This window comes from Oncorhynchus keta, chromosome 34 (genome assembly GCF_023373465.1).
Source record: "Oncorhynchus keta strain PuntledgeMale-10-30-2019 chromosome 34, Oket_V2, whole genome shotgun sequence".
Classification (NCBI taxonomy): Eukaryota; Metazoa; Chordata; class Actinopteri; order Salmoniformes; family Salmonidae; genus Oncorhynchus; species Oncorhynchus keta.
The window spans coordinates 27,623,095-27,637,935 of record NC_068454.1 but is presented as its reverse complement, the minus strand read 5'-3'; the positions used below and the strand labels follow the sequence as shown (position 1 = coordinate 27,637,935).

The window sequence follows — 14,841 nt, the reverse complement described above, 5'->3', positions numbered from 1 at the left end:
CCAACTTGATACAACTATGGGAAGCATTGGAGTCAGCATGGGCCAGCATCCCTGTAGAACACTTTTGATACGTTGTTGAGTCCATGCCCTGACGAATTGAGGCTGTTCTGAGGGCAAGACAGGGTGCAACCCCATCGAACAGCTTTGGGATGAATTGGAACTCTGACTGCGAGCCAGGCCTAATCGCCCAACATCAGTGCTTACCTCACTAATGCTCTTGTGGCTGAATGGAAGCAGGTCCCCACAGCAATGTTCCAACTCGTGGAAAGCCTTCCCAAAAAAGTGGAGGCTGTTATAGCAGCAAAGGGACCAACTCCATTTTAATGCCCATGATTTTGGAATGAGATGTTCAATGACCATGTGTCCACATACTTTTGGTCATGTAGTGTATGTTAAGGACATATCCCTGAGCGGAATTCAGATCCTGCTAGTACTGGTGATGAACCTGGTGGTATCATTTCAATGTCATTGAGTCACATGCCAGTAGTATGTACTTGTGCCATCGTCATGGCTGTCCCCACTGTTCTTCAAAACTAATCTTGTTGAACACAAAGACATCTGGCGCCATATTCATAAAGCATCACAGCGTAGGAGTGCTGATCTGGGATCAGTTCCCCGCTGTCCATATAATCTTATTCATTTTGATCTAAAAGGGAAACTGATCCTAGATAAGCACTCCTATTCTGAGACTCTTATTGCGTAAGGCCCGAGGTATCATCCCAACACTAAACACAGACAAGAGACTGGTCAGAAGAACTACACTCATTTAAAAAAAATATATATATTTCACCTTTATTTAACCAGGTAGGCTAGTTGAGAACAAGTTCTCATTTGCAACTGCGACCTGGCCAAGATAAAGCATAGCAGTGTGAACAGACAACACAGAGTTACACATGGAGTAAACAATTAACAAGTCAATAACACAGTAGAAAAAAAGGGGAGTCTATATACAATGTGTGCAAAAGGCATGAGGAGGTAGGCGAATAATTACAATTTTGCAGATTAACACTGGAGTGATAAATGATCAGATGGTCATGTACAGGTTGAGATATTGATGTGCAAAAGAGCAGAAAAGTAAATAAATAAAAACAGTGTGGGGATGAGGTAGGTGAAAATGGGTGGGCTATTTACCAATAGACTATGTACAGCTGCAGCGATCGGTTAGCTGCTCAGATAGCTGATGTTTGAAGTTGGTGAGGGAGATAAAAGTCTCCAACTTCAGCGATTTTTGCAATTCGTTCCAGTCACAGGCAGCAGAGTACTGGAACGAAAGGCGGCCAAATGAGGTGTTGGCTTTAGGGATGATCAGTGAGATACACCTGCTGGAGCGCGTGCTACGGATGGGTGTTGCCATCGTGACCAGTGAACTGAGATAAGGCGGAGCTTTACCTCGCATGGACTTGTAGATGACCTGGAGCCAGTGGGTCAGGCGATGAATATGTAGCGAGGGCTAGCAGACTGGAGCATACAAGTCGCAGTGGTGGGTGGTATAAGGTGCTTTAGTGACAAAACGGATGGCACCGTGATAGACTGCATCCAGTTTGCTGAGTAGAGTGTTGGAAGCAATTTTGTAGATGACATCGCCGAAGTCGAGGATCGGTAGGATAGTCAGTTTTACTAGGGTAAGCTTGGCGGCGTGAGTGAAGGAGGCTTTGTTGCGGAATAGAAAGCCGACTCTTGATTTGATTTTTGATTGGAGATGTTTGATATGAGTCTGGAAGGAGAGTTTGCAGTCTAGCCAGACACCTAGGTACTTATAGATGTCCACATATTCAAGGTCGGAACCATCCAGGGTGGTGATGCTAGTTGGGCATGCGGGTGCAGGCAGCGATCGGTTGAAAAGCATGCATTTGGTTTTACTAGCGTTTAAGAGCAGTTGGAGGCCACGGAAGGAGTGTTGTATGGCATTGAAGCTCGTTTGGAGGTTAGATAGCACAGTGTCCAATGACGGGCCGAAAGTATATAGAATGGTGTCGTCTGCGTAGAGGTGGATCAGGGAATCGCCCGCAGCAAGAGCAACATCATTGATATATACAGAGAAAAGAGTCGGCCCGAGAATTGAACCCTGTGGCACCCCCATAGAGACTGGCAGAGGACCGGACAGCATGCCCTCTGATTTGACACACTGAACTCTGTCTGCAAAGTAATTGGTGAACCAGGCAAGGCAGTCATCCGAAAAACCGAGGCCACTGAGTCTGCCAATAAGAATATGGTGATTGACAGAGTCGAAAGCCTTGGCAAGGTCGATGAAGACGGCTGCATAGTACTGTCTTTTATCGATGGCGGTTATGATATCGTTTAGTACCTTGAGTGTGGCTGAGGTGCACCCGTGACCGGCTCGGAAACCAGATTGCACAGCGGAGAAGGTATGGTGGGATTCGAGATGGTCAGTGACCTGTTTGTTGACTTGGCTTTCGAAGACCTTAGATAGGCAGAGCAGGATGGATATAGGTCTGTAACAGTTTGGGTTCAGGGTGTCTCCCCCTTTGAAGAGGGGGATGACTGCGGCAGCTTTCCAATCCTTGGGGATCTCAGACGATATGAAAGAGAGGTTGAACAGGCTGGTAATAGGGGTTGCGACAATGGCGGCGGATAGTTTCAGAAATAGAGGGTCCAGATTGTCAAGCCCAGCTGATTTATACGGTCCAGGTTTTGCAGCTCTTTCAGAACATCTGCTATCTGGATTTGGGTAAAGGAGAACCTGGAGAGGCTTGGCCGAGGAGCTGCGGGGGGGGCGGAGCTGTTGGCCGAGGTTGGAGTAGCCAGGCGGAAGGCATGGCCAGCCGTTGAGAAATGCTTGTTGAAGTTGTCGATAATCATGGATTTATCGGTGGTGACCGTGTTACCTAGCCTCAGTGCAGTGGGCAGCTGGGAGGAGGTGCTCTTGTTCTCCATGGACTTCACAGTGTCCCAGAACTTTTTGGAGTTGGAGCTACAGGATGCAAACTTCTGCCTGAAGAAGCTGGCCTTAGCTTTCCTGACTGACTGCGTGTATTGGTTCCTGACTTCCCTGAACAGTTGCATATCACGGGGACTATTCGATGCTATTGCAGTCCGCCACAGGATGTTTTTGTGCTGGTCGAGGGCAGTCAGGTCTGGAGTGAACCAAGGGCTGTATCTGTTCTTAGTTCTGCATTTTTTGAACGGAGCATGCTTATCTAAAATGGTGAGGAAGTTACTTTTAAAGAATGACCAGGCACCCTCAACTGACGGGATGAGGTCAATGTCCTTCCAGGATACCCGGGCCAGGTCGATTAGAAAGGCCTGCTCACAGAAGTGTTTTAGGGAGCGTTTGACAGTGATGAGGGGTGGTCGTTTGACTGCGGCTCCGTAGCGGATACAGGCAATGAGGCAGTGATCGCTGAGATCCTGGTTGAAGACAGCGGAGGTGTATTTGGAGGGCCAGTTGGTCAGGATGATGTCTATGAGGGTGCCCTTGCTTACAGAGTTAGGGTTGTACCTGGTGGATTCCTTGATGATTTGTGTGAGATTGAGGGCATCGAGCTTCGATTGTAGGAATGCCGGGGTGTTAAGCATATCCCAGTTTAGGTCACAGAAAGCAACAACATAGGTGATGTTTCTGCAACCCAACCTCTAGGTCAGGTACATGTATGGTGTCCACATATCACTGTGCTATTCAGCGATATCTCCACTTATCATTCTGCTATTGGACGTTATGCCCACTTATCATTCTGCTATTGGACGATATCCCCACTTATCATTCTGCTATTGGACGATATCCCCACATATCATTCTGCTATTGGAATATCCCCACATATCATTCTGCTGTTGCACGATATCCCCACATATAATTTTGCTATTGGACGATATCCCCACTTATCATTCTGCTATTGGACGATATCCCCACATATCATTCTGCTATTAGACGATATCCCCACTTATCATTTTGCTATTGGACGATATCCCCACTTATCATTCTGCTATTGGACGATATCCCCACATATCATTCTGCTATTGGAATATCCCCACATATCATTCTGCTGTTGCACGATATCCCCACATATAATTTTGCTATTGGACGATATCCCCACTTATCATTCTGCTATTGGACGATATCCCCACATATCATTCTGCTATTAGACGATATCCCCACTTATCATTTTGCTATTGGACGATATCCCCACTTATCATTCTGCTATTGGACGATATCCCCACATATCATTCTGCTATTAGACGATATCCCCACGTATCATTTTGCTATTGGACGATATCCCCACGTATCATTCTGCTATTGGACGATATCCACACTTACCATTTTGCTATTGGACGATATCCCTACATATTATGCTGCTATTGGACGATATCCCCACATATCATTCTGCTATTGGACGATATCCCCACGTATCATTTTGCTATTGGACGATATCCCCACGTATCATTCTGCTATTGGACGATATCCCCACTTATCATTTTGCTATTGGATGATATCTCTAGGAGTTCTCTTTGTGTGTGTGCCAAGCTTTTCTTTCTGTGTCATTCTGTAATTGATTGATTAATGATTAATGAGAGTACTTTATCTTTCCTCTCTTTTATGTTGATGGCTCTTATTGATTAGCAGAGTTTCATTACTACGGTTTTTTAATATCAGAGAGGGAAAGACCCATGTTGGTGGTGTGCATGTGTGTGTGTATATGTGTGTCTGTGTTGGTGCGTACGTGTGTGTGTTTGTGAATGTGTGTCTATGCTTGGCCCAGGTACTGAATGATGTACAGAGAGAGGCGGGGCCAGTTGACGTGGGGCCAGATGGAACAGAGCAGAGTAGATCTAAGTGGGGCTAGATGTGATGTGAGGGGATGTTCTGCTGAGAGACAGACTGGATTACAGGGACTGTAGTGGGGGGTAGCACCCCTCTGGCTTTCTGTTCACCTGTCTACTCTGTTCCCCCTCTCTCTCTCCCTCTCTACATATGGACTGTAGTGGGGGGGAGCACCCCTCTGGCTTTCTGTTCACCTGTCTACTCTGTTCCCCCCTCTCTCTCTCTCCCTCTCTACATATGGACTGTAGTGGGGGGTAGCACCCCTCTGGCTTTCTGTTCACCTGTCTACTCTGTTCCCCCCTCTCTCTCTCCCTCTCTACATATGGACTGTAGTGGGGGGTAGCACCCCTCTGGCTTTCTGTTCACCTGTCTACTCTGTTCCCCCCTCTCTCTCTCCCTCTATACATATGGACTGTAGTGGGGGGGAGCACCCCTCTGGCTTTCTGTTCACCTGTCTACTCTGTTCCCCCCTCTCTCTCTCCCTCTCTACATATGGACTGTAGTGGGGGGTAGCACCCCTCTGGCTTTCTGTTCACCTGTCTACTCTGTTCCCCCCCTCTCTCTCTCCCTCTCTACATATGGACTGTAGTGGGGGGGAGCACCCTCTGGCTTTCTGTTCACCTGTCTACTCTGTTCCCCCTCTCTCTCCCCTCTCTACATATGGACTGTAGTGGGGGTAGCACCCTCTGGCTTTCTGTTCACCTGTCTACTCTGTTCCCCCCTCTCTCTCCCTCTCTACATATGGACTGTAGTGGGGAGCACCCTCTGGCTTTCTGTTCACCTGTCTACTCTGTTCCCCCTCTCTCTCTCCCTCTCTACATATGGACTGTAGTGGGGGGTAGCACCCCTCTGGCTTTCTGTTCACCTGTCTACTCTGTTCCCCCCTCTCTCTCTCCCTCTCTACATATGGACTGTAGTGGGGGGGAGCACCCCTCTGGCTTTCTGTTCACCTGTCTACTCTGTTCCCCCCTCTCTCTCTCCCTCTCTACATATGGACTGTAGTGGGGGGTAGCACCCCTCTGGCTTTCTGTTCACCTGTCTACTCTGTTCCCCCCTCTCTCTCTCCCTCTCTACATATGGACTGTAGTGGGGGGGAGCACCCCTCTGGCTTTCTGTTCACCTGTCTACTCTGTTCCCCCCTCTCTCTCTCCCTCTCTACATATGGACTGTAGTGGGGGGTAGCACCCCTCTGGCTTTCTGTTCACCTGTCTACTCTGTTCCCCCCTCTCTCTCTCCCTCTCTACATACAGTATGGACTGTAGTGGGGGGTAGCACCACATCCCTTCCCCTCTGGCTTCATGTCCACCTGTCTACCCCATTCTCTCCCTACACTCAGAGACAGGAGGGGCTAACACCACAGAGCACTCACAGGCTCCTAGTTCACTTGCATACCCCAGCCCAATTTATCTATCTTCAACCCCAGCCCTTCTTATCTCTCTTCAACCCCAGCCCAACTTATCTCTCTTCAACCCCAGCCCAACTTATCTCTCTTCAACCCCAGCCCAACTTATCTATCTTCAACGCCAGCCCTTCTTATCTCTCTTCAACCCAAGCCCTTCTTATCTCTCTTCAACCCCAGTGCTTCTTATCTCTCTTCAATCCCAGTCCTTCTTATCTCTCTTCAACCCCAGTGCTTCTTATCTCTCTTCAACCCCAGTGCTTCTTATCTCTCTTCAATCCCAGTCCTTCTTATCTCTCTTCAACCCCAGTGCTTCTTATCTCTCTTCAATCCCAGTCCTTCTTATCTCTCTTCAACCCCAGTCCTTCTTATCTCTCTTCAATCCCAGCCCTTCCTATCTCTCTTCAACCCCAGCCCTTCTTATCTCTCTTCAAGCCCAGCCCTACTTATCTCGATTCAACCCCAGCCCTTCTTATCTCTCTTCAACCCCAGCCCTTCTTATCTCTCTTCAACCCCAGCCCTTCTTATCTCTCTTCACATTGGATGCTGGTGGTGTCACTTTAGATTAGAAGACAGGCTCTTTGTAATTGCTGGCATGGAATTACTGGAAGAGTATCAAACACATGGAAACCTTCCACCAGCCTTCACCGCTCTACACCCAGGCCACCAGACACGCTTAGCTACACTCTAAAAGAGCATTTACAAGAGTGTTGACTTACCATGGAGATGAATGAATCACTGAATGACTTCCTTGGCTGTCACCCTCCAGCGTACAACAAAAGCCACCTCTACAGAACAAGTGACAATGTCAAAGTCAAGTGATGCTGATGGCAGCCTATTTTATCTGTAGCATTCAGAAGGAGAGGATAGTATTTCCTTACCGTTGGTATCTGTAAGTGAGCAAGTCTAAGCTCCTACAGAGATGTTCTTGGTTAACATCTACGTTGAACTGTGAGACTATAATGGATTTATAGAGCCTTGTATCTGATCTACAGGAATCTGCATTATAAGTATTCCTTGCAGGCTCCTGTATAGCCTTTATAACTGGATGGAGGCTTTAAATGTATTAATGCATTACACAGATGTTCTTGTACTGTTGTTGACAGAGCTAAAAGTAGAGCCCTGTAAATAATGGTAGAGATAGACTGCCAAAACTAGAATGGACATTGACATCTTGGCAACATTACCACAGGATGGCCATCTTGTATTTGTCTGCTCACTATATCGTATATGCTGCTCCAGTGCAGGTCTGTTGTTGACAGTGCTCATAGTAGAGAGATGATGGCGGAGATGGACTGTCAAGGTCTGTTAGAGGACGAGCAGTTCCACCACCTGCTGCCTGGCTGGGTGGAGGAGGTAGAGGTGGATGCCTGCCTGGCTAGGTGGAGGAGGTAGAGGTGGATGCCTGCCTGGCTGGGTGGAGGAGGTAGAGGTGGATGCCTGCCTGGCTGGTGGAGGTGGATGGAGGTAGAGGTGGATGCCTGCCTGGCTGGGTGGGAGGAGGTAGAGGTGGATGCCTGCCTGGCTGGGTGGAGGAGGTAGAGGTGGATGCCTGCCTGGCTAGGTGGAGGAGGTAGAGGTAGATGCCTGCCTGGCTGGGTGGAGGAGGTAGAGGTGGATGCCTGCCTGCCTGGGTGGAGGAGGTAGAGGTGGATGCCTGCCTGGCTAGGTGGAGGAGGTAGAGGTGGATGCCTGCCTGGCTAGGTGGAGGAGGTAGATGGGATGCCTGCCTAGCTGGGTGGAGGAGGTAGCCTGCCTGGCTGGGTGGAGGAGGTAGAGGTGGATGCCTGCCTGGCTAGGTGGAGGAGGTAGATGTGGATGCCTGCCTGGCTGGGTGGAGGAGGTAGATGTGGATGCCTGCCTGGCTGGGTGGAGGAGGTAGAGGTGGATGCCTGCCTGGCTGGGTGGAGGAGGTAGAGGTGGATGCCTGCCTGGCTAGGTGGAGGAGGTAGATGTGGATGCCTGCCTGGCTAGGTGGAGGAGGTAGAGGTGGATGCCTGCCTGGCTGGGTGGAGGAGGTAGAGGTGGATGCCTGCCTGGCTGGGTGGAGGAGGTAGAGGTGGATGCCTGCCTGGCTGGGTGGAGGAGGTAGAGGTAGATGCCTGCCTGGCTGGGTGGAGGAGGTAGAGGTGGATGCCTGCCTGGCTAGGTGGAGGAGGTAGAGGTAGATGCCTGCCTGGCTGGGTGGAGGAGGTAGAGGTGGATGCCTGCCTGGCTGGGTGGAGGAGGTAGAGGTGGATGCCTGCCTGGCTAGGTGGAGGAGGTAGAGGTAGATGCCTGCCTGGCTGGGTGGAGGAGGTAGAGGTGGATGCCTGCCTGGCTAGGTGGAGGAGGTAGAGGTAGATGCCTGCCTGGCTGGGTGGAGGAGGTAGAGGTGGATGCCTGCCTGGCTGGGTGGAGGAGGTAGAGGTGGATGCCTGCCTGGCTAGGTGGAGGAGGTAGAGGTGGATGCCTGCCTGGCTAGGTGGAGGAGGTAGAGGTGGATGCCTGCCTGGCTGGGTGGAGGAGGTAGAGGTGGATGCCTGCCTGGCTGGGTGGAGGAGGTAGAGGTAGATGCCTGCCTGGCTGGGTGGAGGAGGTAGAGGTGGATGCCTGCCTGGCTAGGTGGAGGAGGTAGAGGTAGATGCCTGCCTGGCTGGGTGGAAGAGGTAGAGGTAGATGCCTGCCTGGCTGGGTGGAGGAGGTAGAGGTGGATGCCTGCCTGGCTGGGTGGAGGAGGTAGAGGTAGATGCCTGCCTGGCTGGGTGGAGGAGGTAGAGGTGGATGCCTGCCTGGCTAGGTGGAGGAGGTAGATGTGGATGCCTGCCTGGCTGGGTGGAGGAGGTAGAGGTGGATGCCTGCCTGGCTAGGTGGAGGAGGTAGAGGTGGATGCCTGCCTGGCTGGGTGGAGGAGGTAGAGGTGGATGCCTGCCTGGCTAGGTGGGAGGAGGTAGAGGTAGATGCCTGCCTGGCTGGGTGGAGGAGGTAGAGGTGGATGCCTGCCTGGCTGGGTGGAGGAGGTAGAGGTGGATGCCTGCCTGGCTAGGTGGAGGAGGTAGAGGTGGATGCCTGCCTGGCTAGGTGGAGGAGGTAGAGGTGGATGCCTGCCTGGCTGGGTGGAGGAGGTAGAGGTGGATGCCTGCCTGGCTGGGTGGAGGAGGTAGAGGTAGATGCCTGCCTGGCTGGGTGGAGGAGGTAGAGGTGGATGCCTGCCTGGCTAGGTGGAGGAGGTAGAGGTAGATGCCTGCCTGGCTGGGTGGAGGAGGTAGAGGTAGATGCCTGCCTGGCTGGGTGGAGGAGGTAGAGGTGGATGCCTGCCTGGCTGGGTGGAGGAGGTAGAGGTAGATGCCTGCCTGGCTGGGTGGAGGAGGTAGAGGTGGATGCCTGCCTGGCTAGGTGGAGGAGGTAGATGTGGATGCCTGCCTGGCTGGGTGGAGGAGGTAGAGGTGGATGCCTGCCTGGCTAGGTGGAGAGGTAGAGGTGGATGCCTGCCTGGCTAGGTGGAGGAGGTAGAGGTAGATGCCTGCCTGGCTGGGTGGAGGAGGTAGAGGTGGATGCCTGCCTGGCTGGGTGGAGGAGGTAGAGGTAGATGCCTGCCTGGCTGGGTGGAGAAGGTAGAGGTGGATGCCTGCCTGGCTAGGTGGAGGAGGTAGAGGTAGATGCCTGCCTGGCTGGGTGGAGGAGGTAGAGGTAGATGCCTGCCTGGCTGGGTGGGAGGAGGTAGAGGTAGATGCCTGCCTGGCTAGGTGGAGGAGGTAGAGGTAGATGCCTGCCTGGCTGGGTGGAGGAGGTAGAGGTAGATGCCTGCCTGGCTGGGTGGAGGAGGTAGAGGTAGATGCCTGCCTGGCTGGGTGGAGGAGGTAGAGGTAGATGCCTGCCTGGCTGGGTGGAGGAGGTAGAGGTGGATGCCTGCCTGGCTGGGTGGAGGAGGTAGAGGTAGATGCCTGCCTGGCTGGGTGGAGGAGGTAGAGGTAGATGCCTGCCTGGCTGGGTGGAGGAGGTAGAGGTAGATGCCTGCCTGGCTGGGTGGAGGAGGTAGAGGTAGATGCCTGCCTGGCTGGGTGGAGGAGGTAGAGGTGGATGCCTGCCTGGCTGGGTGGAGGAGGTAGAGGTAGATGCCTGCCTGGCTGGGTGGAGGAGGTAGAGGTAGATGCCTGCCTGGCTGGGTGGAGGAGGTAGAGGTGGATGCCTGCCTGGCTGGGTGGAGGAGGTAGAGGTGGATGCCTGCCTGGCTGGGTGGAGGAGGTAGAAGTGGATGCCTGCCTGGCTGGGTGGAGGAGGTAGAGGTGGATGCCTGCCTGGCTGGGTGGAGGAGGTAGAGGTGGATGCCTGCCTGGCTGGGTGGAGGAGGTAGAGGTGGATGCCTGCCTGGCTGGGTGGAGGAGGTAGAGGTGGATGCCTGCCTGGCTGGGTGGAGGAGGTAGAGGTGGATGCCTGCCTGGCTGGGTGGAGGAGGTAGAGGTGGATGCCTGCCTGGCTAGGTGGAGGAGGTAGAGGTAGATGCCTGCCTGGCTAGGTGGAGGAGGTAGAGGTGGATGCCTGCCTGGCTGGGTGGAGGAGGTAGAGGTGGATGCCTGCCTGGCTAGGTGTTTCCTCTCGCTCAGTGGACTACATCGTACACTTGCCCGTTTCAGTCAATTCACCCCCCCGTCCACCCCCTCTACCCCCCCTCTCTTCCTTCCTACCTCTGACCATTCCACTCTACCCTCCCCATCTCCCACCTCTATCCTCCGAGCAACTCCTCTCTCTTTCCCCAGAAGCACTCAGCTGTGCTCCTCCCCCTGCTCAATAGAGGTGAGACCCCGTCGGAGAAAGTATCTTCACTTGTCCTCCGCTGTGAGCTCCAGTGTGTGTGGTTGTGTGTGTGCGTGCGTGCATGTGTGCGTGTGTGTGTGTGTGCGTGTGTGTCATCCTAATCAATCAAATCAAAGTCTCCTCTTTAAGCATTCCTTTTCATGTATAGTCACAGACCCAAGGCTGGGTTTTTGCATATAATTTCACCCGAAGGCTACTATGACAGCGTGTTGGAAGATCGAAGCGAGGGAAGTGAGACAAAGAGAGAGAAAGAGAGACAGAGACAGTTTAGAGATTTTTAGTTACATAATTAATATCACAAACTTAACTTAATTTTAACGGACCTAGAGAGTTAGCACCAAGACCCCTCCTTGTCCACTGTACTTAGAATCTCCCTGACACCCCACACAACTACAAAGTCCTCCAGACTGTTCACCAGCCCACCATATACATGCTCCAGTGTGAGCCGAGCCAGCACCAGCCCCAGCACCCCAGCAGCACATCTCTGTAGAGAGAGAGAGAAAAAGAGAGACGGGGAGAGAGAGAAAAATAGACAGGGCAAGAAAGTGACAGAGAGGGAGAGAGAGAATAGAGAGAGAACGATAACAAAATAGTGTTACAGTAATACTGGTGTTTGGCCGACTGCCCTAACTTGTTCTCTCAGTATCCCTCCAATGATGGCTTATACCCCAGTCATCTCAAGCATAGGTGTAAGTGTAAGAGAGAGAGAGAGAGAGAGAGAGAGAGAGAGAGAGAGAGAGAGAGAGAGAGAGTAGAGAGAGTAAATTTCAACATACCAATTAGGATTTGGCTAAAAATACTTGAATCAGTCATAGCGCCCATTGCCCTTTATGGTTGTGAGGTCTGGGGTCCTGCTCACCAACCAAGACTTCACAAAATGGGACAAACACCAAATTGAGACTCTGCACGCAGAATTCTGCAAAAATATCCTCCGTGTACAACGTAGAACACCAAATAATGCATGCAGAGCAGAATTAGGCCGATACCCACTAATGATCAAAATCCAGAAAAGAGCCGTTAAATTCTACAACCACCTAAAAGGAAGTGATTCACAAACCTTCCATAACAAAGCCATCACAAACAGAGAGATGAACCTGGAGAAGAGTCCCTAAGCAAACTGGTCCTGGGGCTCTGTTCACAAACACAAACACACCCTACAGAGCCCCAGGACAACAGCACAATTAGACCCAACCAAATCATGAGAAAACAAAAAGATAATTACTTAACACATTGGAAAGAATTAACAAAAAACAGAGCAAACTAGAATGCTATTTGGCCCTAGAGAGTACACAGCGGCAGAATACCTGACCACTGTGACTGACCCAAAATTAAGGAAAGCTTTGACTATGTACAGACTCAGTGAGCATAGCCTTGCTATTGAGAAAGGCCGCCGTAGGCAGACATGGCTCTCAAGAGAAGACAGGCTATGTGCTCACTGCCCACAAAATGAGGTGGAAACTGAGCTGCACTTCCTAACCTCCTGCCCAATGTATGACCATATTAGAGAGACATATTTCCCCAGATCACACAGATCCACAAAGAATTCGAAAACATATCCAATTTTGAAAAACTCCCATACCTACTGGGTGAAATTCCACAGTGTGCCATCACAGCAGCAAGATTTGTGACCTGTTGCCACGAGAAAAGGGCAACCAGTGAAGAACAAACACCATTGTAAATACAACCCATATTTATGCTTATTTATTTTATCTTGTGTCCTTTAATTATTTGTACGTTGTGTATATATGTATGTATATATATGTATATATGTATATATGTATATGTATATATGTGTATATGTATATATATATATATATATATATATATATATATATATAATATGACATGTGTAATGTCTTTACTGTTTTGAAACTGTTGTATGTGTAATGTTTACTGTTAATTTTTGTTGTTTTTCACTTTATATATTCACTTTGTATGTTGTCTACCTCACTTGCTTTGGCAATGTTAACACATGTTTCCCATGCCAATAAAGCCCTTGAATTGAATTGAATTGAATTGAGAGAGACTACCACCCACCTCATCCACATGAACTACTACGTGACTCTTGTTGCACCAGCAGAGAAGAGAGGTTTTCTCAGAACCCCACCCTTTCGATTGGACCAGTCCGTTGTTCTATGTTGTGTCAGGCTGGGCCCGCCTGACCAAGAGCAGGGAGGTCAGGAGGGAAAGGGGGAGGAGAGGAAAGACTGCGATGCGTTTGGCTCAGCTCGTAAATTTTGTTTGCAAGCCAATTAATTTGTTTATAGTTGGAATCCAGGACCCCGACGACCTCGCTGCCAGACAGAGTGGAGTGTATTTAGCGAGCTGTCGGCCTCACAATTAGAACTGGTTAATGGTGGAGGGCGGGAAAGAGGCAAGAGAGGGGAGAGACTAGAGAGATAGAAGGAGAGAGAGAGGGAGGGAGAGGGAGGAAGCGAGAGAGAGAGAGAGAGAGAGAGAGGGAAAGAAAGAGAGGGAAAGCAAGAGTAGAAAGTAAAAAGAGAGAAAGATCAAGAGTGTGAGAGTGAAAGAGAGTGATGTATAGGAGGTGAAAAGTTGCAATCTCCCCATTTTATTTCAGTCCAAGTATATCAGACCAAGGACGCCTCAGCTCCAGAACGAGGTGGTATTGGTTTGTGTTAAACATGAACCAAACATGTCACAACAACTCTCTCCTTCCCAGGTGTTTATTTAACATTTCAGCTGCATTATTCATCTATTTGAAGGGTACAAAGAACACACCCACCCAAACAGACTGTGATGGCTTTCATACAGTTATGTTTGGATGCAGTACATTGGTGTATATAGCCCATTGATTTTTACTCAGAGTCAACCTTGGGTAGTCTGAGGAGAAACAAACTCTCATAACCCTGTCTGTAACATGGATTGACCTAATGTGCCATCCACATGCTGCCTCAGAAACTGTTAAAGCTACCAAGGAATTAGGTAGCAAACTAGAGGTTTGGAGAGATGTGATTTTGGATGGATTTACAATGTGTATAGACATAGTCTGTCCCTGGACAGGGTTAGTTACACAACCATATTAGAACCATTGATATTATGTGTTACTTTCTACTTTCAGACTTTCTGGTGTCCAGTATGATGAGATTGTCATATGAAGGGCTCTGTTATGTTGTGAGTTCCAATTCATTCTCTCTTCATATTTAGCGGTGAGGTCCTGTATGGGGGTGAAGACATAGTTTGGGAATTTGATATTAGCATGGTGATGGTATTTGGTGGGGGGGTCCGTGTGGCAGAGTGACAAAAGAGTTTGGGCAGTGATGCGTCATGTCTGAATAGTGAATCAGTATGTAATTGACAGTGTCAGGTAGCAGGGTGATGGATTGCCTGATTAGGGTCCTGGCAGGGTGCTCTACACAGATGGCACATTAACAGTGGGCAGCTGCCCCCGGATCTACCATCTCCCTACCAACTCTCTACTAGCAGCCAGCTCTGTACCCTACACTAAACTCATCCTCCGTCATCCCGTCATCTCTCCAGCCCATTTGCCCTATCTTTCTTTACTTGTTTCTCTCTTTTATCCACCTATTGGGATGTGAGCCCAAAATCAATTGATATGTCCCCAAATTATGTACACATACCCGCAAATGACCGGTCTCTATCTCTGCCTGTCTCACTCTCGTTAGTGATTATGGTGGGAGAGAGACAGAACAGGGATTTCCAGACCTGTGTGTTTACACTGTGTGGACAGGCGTGTTCTCTGTAATACACAGTCATTAATAACAACATATTCAATATAACCAATCCACTCATACCCAAACACCAGGCCCTGGATCCACAAACAGAATCGGAAAATGTGACATGTATACAATGAAGTTAGCAAGGTTAAAATACCACTTTCATAAGGAAA

General features: G+C 50.0%; 1 protein-coding gene and 1 long non-coding RNA gene across 3 annotated transcripts in view; both read left to right on the top strand.

The window, feature by feature from the left end:
* Positions 1–14,841, top strand: part of LOC118366646 (receptor tyrosine-protein kinase erbB-4-like) — a 545,013-nt gene that overhangs the window by 162,063 nt on the left and 368,109 nt on the right. The window lies entirely within an intron of this gene.
* Positions 7,385–9,074, top strand: LOC127915085 (uncharacterized). Its single transcript, XR_008090166.1, has 3 exons — positions 7,385–7,573; positions 7,956–8,019; positions 8,055–9,074. It is a non-coding gene; the product is annotated as an uncharacterized LOC127915085 (long non-coding RNA).